A 6,051-nucleotide genomic window follows, 5' to 3' on the forward strand; every position below is an offset into this window, starting at 1 on the left:
AGATATGGAGTAGCAGTGGGGCAGTAACGTTAATACAGCTGTCTATCAAGGATATACACGCGACGCTGCATACATACTTTTGTAAAGACATAGATACACGCTAACACAGATACGCACACACTGCACACACACACACACACACACACACATACTCCACACACACATGCAGATATGCATAAGTAACAGTTAAAACGTCGAGGAAGGGAAAGAAATGTGGATGCGAGGAATACATAGGAGAGAGGAGATAGGTGACTTTTCTGCTTTCTATTGCAAAGAAACACTCACACACACATACATAGGTGCACATATATACATATATATGCATACATGCGTACATGCAAACATATGTCTACTATACAGCATTTTAAAATTCTGATTACCTGTGTGTACATTTCTAAATGCTTACGTGTTTCAGTGTGTGGGTGAGTGTGTGTGTGTGTATGTTTGCGTGTGTGTGTTTGTGTGTGTGTGTGTGTGTGTGTGTGTGCGTGTGTGTGTGTGTGTGTGTGTGTGTGTGACGCCCTATAAGTGTCTGTCTCCCTACTTTGTAGGGTATCTCCTGCTGCAGTTACATATTGTGAAATTTAAGAATTATGCCAAAAGTTTCAAGTCTATTATATTCAAACAATTTTCCACGTTAAATCCGATTTTCTCATTTATTTATTTCAGAAAAACTGGAGGAAAATGTTACTGAGATTTGAAGTTTAATGGTTACGCAGACGATTTCTCATGGTGCCCTCGGTGTCGGTAATATACATGTATATCTGTGTACCTGCCTTCACATCACGTTTGTAAACTACACTCTTTATCATGCAGTTGTTAAATTTGCATTCCTCTTTACGTCTGCAGTTACATATGATACATATTTTTTTTCTCCCAGCGGAGTTACTACTGCCCTATTCCTCCTGTAATCGTGTACTCATTCTTCTTATGTATGGATTGGATCGTCAGTTGTGTGGTGTTGTTTGGCTGTTTTTTTTGTCTTTTTTTTGGTGAGCTTTATTTTTACCCTTATCTGCAAATATTCCATCGTCGTATACAATTTTATTTACAGCTGTCGCTTTGTATTCCAGTTTTATTCTATTTAGTTTTCTATTATTTAGTTAGTATATATGATATCCTAGATTGTGAGAGGTCGCGTATGTTAATTTTCCATAATGACTCTTGATGGCTTTGTGATGTTTGGAAGATCTTGGGAAGTACGTATCTAATGCTGCGAAGAAATCCTGACCTATTTTTGAATTTTATGTGTGAAATGAAAATTTTCTTAAAACAAATAATTTCATCACTATATTTTGGATTTCGTTTAATATGTCACATGGGTTTGTTATTGTATTGTTTTTTCCTCTGCTTGTACGGCTTTATTATCTTTATTTTTATGAGCATTTAACGGTGCCCTTCTTTCTACCGTTGGCCATTGTTTCATGGGTTTTGTCTTATATCTATTTTCCTTAGTGTTATGTATTTTTTCTTTCCATTTTCGTCCTTTTTATATTTACTGTTTTACTAGGTTCTCGTATTCTGCGGTTATTATTATGGTTATACCCACAATTAATACTTAAGAATATATATTTATTGGTACGCGCGCGCGCGCGACCACACACATATACACAAATATATACGTATATATATACATATATATATATATATATATATATATATATATATATATATATATATATATATATATATATATATATATATATATACACCCACACACAAACATAGTGAAAGAGGAGGCGGAAACAGGATATATACCGACTTCCTATCGAAAATCTAGCGGTTAAGGCAGAATAAAAGATGCCAGTGGTATAGATATACTGTGGAAAGCAATTTGACTATTCTACTTCGAAAATTGTATATTATACGCAAGCACACGTGTACTTGGGTCTCTTTCTAATTATATACGTGAATAACGTGTTACACGCAAATACATTCAGCATTCGTAATATTTTCATTTTTCTTCAAGGTAAGATTCCAGATTGGTCGAAATTTTAACTCATGACTAATATATTATGTACGGCCGTCAATCATCTATATAATCAGTGTTCTAATTCATGTTATACATATCTACCTTCAAATGATTTAAAGAATGCTGAATAATCAAACGATGCTTGTAGAGAAAATATTTCATAGAAGATGTCATTTTTGAAGAATACAGCGAAGAGTACATATTGGTTTTTCTGATAAACAAGAATGCTGAGAGCATCAATTCTGATTTTTCTTCCGAAGTAATAACGACGCGGAACCAAAATGATATCTAATTAACTGATTCGAAGTGCCTGGCACTTAGAGAAAACGACTCATTAATTGTGTCAAATCTTGCGTACGTATGCCTGGTAATTATCGTGAAGTGTATTTCTGAATTAATGTGTGTAAACATACATACATACATACTTACATACACCCACATAGATAGACATACAAACAGAGAGACAGAGAAGCATATATAGATATACATATATATATGTACATACATACGTGCATTCACGCATACACGCATACACACACATGTAACCGACAATTATCTACATCTCCAGACATATATGCGCGCACTATATTCCATATATGTGCTGCAGATAATTGTAAGTTCACACTTTCAGCATTGTATCAATAGGAAATATTGTCCAAAATGAGATCACATGGGAACTCTTTTTCTAGTTCTCAGGAGACGAAAATATGCGAGTAAAAAGTATATATTTAGGGTGAATGCACGTGCGACTATAGAGATCTTCGCCAACGTATGCATGTTTCTACGTATATCCATCTATCTGTCTATGTATGTATGTATGTATCTATCTATCTATTTATTACAAATATATATATATATATATATATATATATATATATATATATATATATATATATACACACACACACATATATACATATATTATATATATATATATATGTGTATATATATATATATATATATATATATATATATATATATATATATATATATATATATATATATATATATATATATATATATATACATATACTGGATACAATTGTTGCCATATTGTACTTTTAATTTCTTGCAGAAAGAAGAAGAAGAAGAAGTAGAAGAAGAAGTAGAAGAAGAAGTAGTAGAAGAAGAAGAAGAAGAAGAAGAAGAAGAAGAAGAAGAAGAAGAAGAAGAAGAAGAAGAAGAAGAAGAAGAAGAAGAAGAAGAAGAAGAAGAAGAAGAAGAAGAAGAAGAAGAAGAAGAAGAAGAAGAAGAAGAAGAAGAAGAAGAAGAAGTGTCATTATAACAATATTACATATCAGTATTCTTTCTAAAAAATATTTATTAGAATTTTATTTAAAATATCTGATTTCTTAGAGTAATAGCACACCGTTATCTAATATGTTTTCTTTTTTCCGAATAATATCGTAAATCTTGATAAAAAGTTCCATTGTCATTTCATTCTAGAATCATTATCTGATGGAATTAACCAAATTTCCTTTATCAACCATTATTATTACCTTTATTAATTATTACCCTAATCAATCTTTTATAAGTTATTTTCAGAACCATAACGCAGTTAAACAGTTGACAGTCTTTGCTTATTGAAGATATTTGAGTATTTCGAACACAAAATAATTAGTACACCATTTTTACAGTATGTTTAGTATAAGATAGCTTAGATGTCATATTGTTAGGCGCAATGACCTAGTGCTTAGGGCAGCGGTCGTGGGATAGCGGTTTCGATTCCAAGACTGGTTGTAGTAAGTGTTTATTGAACGAAAACACCTAAATCTCCACGATGTTCCGGCAGGGTGTGGTGGCGAACCCTGCTGTATTCGTCCACCACAACTTTCTCTCACTCTTTCTTCCCGTACACGTATTTTAAAGGACCAGCTTTGTCACATCTCACTTTCGTTTTGAATTGGATATATATTTCCCCATGTATTGTATTGACGAAGGAAGAAAGCGTTCTTTTTTTTTTTTTTGGCTTTCATCCAGAAATTGGAGCCAATTCACAATTCACGTGAGATCTTTTTAATATTCTTTCACTCGTCAGCTTTCAGACGTGGTATATATTTATCTGGAGATTTTTTGTAATTTTTTGAAGGTATCAACACTTCAAGCTTGCTGGAGGCCGTATTCGCCCATGCACCTCCCTTAATATGATTATATACATATACATATTATTATTAATTAAATGTATATATAACTAAATCAAGAAACCAAATCCTCTCAAAAGGATGTCGGCTATGGTAATTAGGAAACAGTTTTCATTCGTCATTGTCTAGCACCTTTCAACACATCAACTCACAGACACGCACAATTACGTAATGAAAATATTTCATAGACGCAACTGTAGTTTAAAATATATATATATACATATAATTATGATAATTTATTATTTAATTATAATTTCTATATTGAAACTGGGTGATTTATGATTATATTTCTTAAATGAGTAAATAATTTACTGACATTGCGATCTATCTAAGTAATAATGTCATTTAGGAATAATGTTTTTTAAGCTTTTAGTTTAAAGTAGTCCTTCCGAAATATCGTTCAAGCTAACCGATGGATATTTTGTTTTTCTTTTTGTCAACACATTACACACACGCGCGCATAAATGCATTAAACAAGTTTTCAGTTACACATAAATAAGAAACGGATTCTTAAATATACTGTTTGCTCAAACACAGACATCTTAGTCTATCAAGAGTTAAACAACACATCAGAATGTATCTCCTTTTTATAAAATTCTTCCCCTGATGAAAAACCCAATTAACGATATTCGATATGGAAATTTAATCTAATTTAATTTAGCTTCTCAAATTGGTTTAATTGGGCACAGGAAAAATTTTAGGTGAAATTGAGTTTGATAATATTCTAATAAATTGATATATATATGTCATACATACATGGCTATAAGTCATACACACACATACACACACACACACACACACAAACATCAGTTCCGCCTCTGCTCTTGAGTATATTGGTAGCAGGCTGACCCTTCTTGGCTTCTATTTGCTGTGCTAGTTATCACTACATCTGCCCATGCGATATTGGACCTTTTAATGCCAGTTATGAATGTTCTGTACGTCTAGTTTTCGGTTTGCCCGTTTTTGCCTTTCCCTTATGGTAATGTCCATTTAGAAGTTGTTGTTGAATGGTATTGTTCAGGTAACCGAACTACACGATCTTCTAGTTTCAGCATTCATTTATAACGATTTCCCTATGTGGTCCTGCGTTGGCCACGTTTAGAACGTCTTCATAGGTTACGTGATCTTGACAGCAATTTTTCTGAATTGTTCTCGAGCATTTTTGACGGGACACATCCAGCCTTCTCCTTATTTTCACGGTGATATTTTAAGTCTCATTTGCATACAGAACCGTCGGAAGAACTATGCTATCATAGAGCTGTATTTTTATGTGTTAAGTGATGGTGTTTGAAGACCAGATATTTCACATTCTCTGGAACAGCTTTGCTAATTCCAGGATTGTTATCAGTCTCAATACAGTCATCGTTCCTGATGACGCTGCTTGTCCTCAAACCAAGATTTCCCTCATTTTGATCTACTCCTGATGCAAGTCGTTGTAAGTTTTAAGCATTTCAAATGATGAAGACAATATCATCAGCAAAACCAAGGTTATCAGTTCAGTCTGTCATCTTCATCGTATTCCTCAATCGGGTACATATGAACTGTTGAATATATTCAAATATGATATCATATCCCAGTTGTAGTTTCAATCAATTTAAATATTTTCCTTCTCGTGGTCCTATGTATTCTATATTGTAAATGTAGTACCTTTTCATGTTTAATATAGTACTTTCTTAATATTTTGCAATGCATGTATTTACTCTCTGATAAAGTTTGCCTATCATTAAGATTAATATCAGAACTACTACAGAATATTTGTATACATATTATTACGCCAGTCTTGTATCATGACAGCGATGTAGTGTCGAAAATTCTTCTGCATTTCAAGGAATGCATGTGCTATATTTAAACAGTCTAAAGTGATTTTTACGAGCTTTATACTAGTGATTTCGGCACGGGACGCTCTTTCGAATGCAGATTTGTATAGAAATGTCGTTG

General features: G+C 32.9%; 1 long non-coding RNA gene across 1 annotated transcript in view; it reads left to right on the plus strand.

Annotated features, from left to right (window-relative positions):
- The first annotated feature begins 666 nt into the window (after positions 1–666).
- Positions 667–6,051, plus strand: part of LOC106867584 (uncharacterized) — a 12,270-nt gene continuing 6,885 nt past the window's right edge. The window contains exons 1-2 of the long non-coding RNA XR_016242153.1: positions 667–747; positions 3,048–6,051. The exon at positions 3,048–6,051 is cut by the window's right edge and continues 6,885 nt beyond it. This is a non-coding gene — a long non-coding RNA (uncharacterized LOC106867584). The remainder of the gene's footprint in view (positions 748–3,047) is intronic.

Source organism: Octopus bimaculoides, chromosome 6, assembly GCF_046866305.1.
Source record: "Octopus bimaculoides isolate indiv1 chromosome 6, ASM4686630v1, whole genome shotgun sequence".
Classification (NCBI taxonomy): Eukaryota; Metazoa; Mollusca; class Cephalopoda; order Octopoda; family Octopodidae; genus Octopus; species Octopus bimaculoides.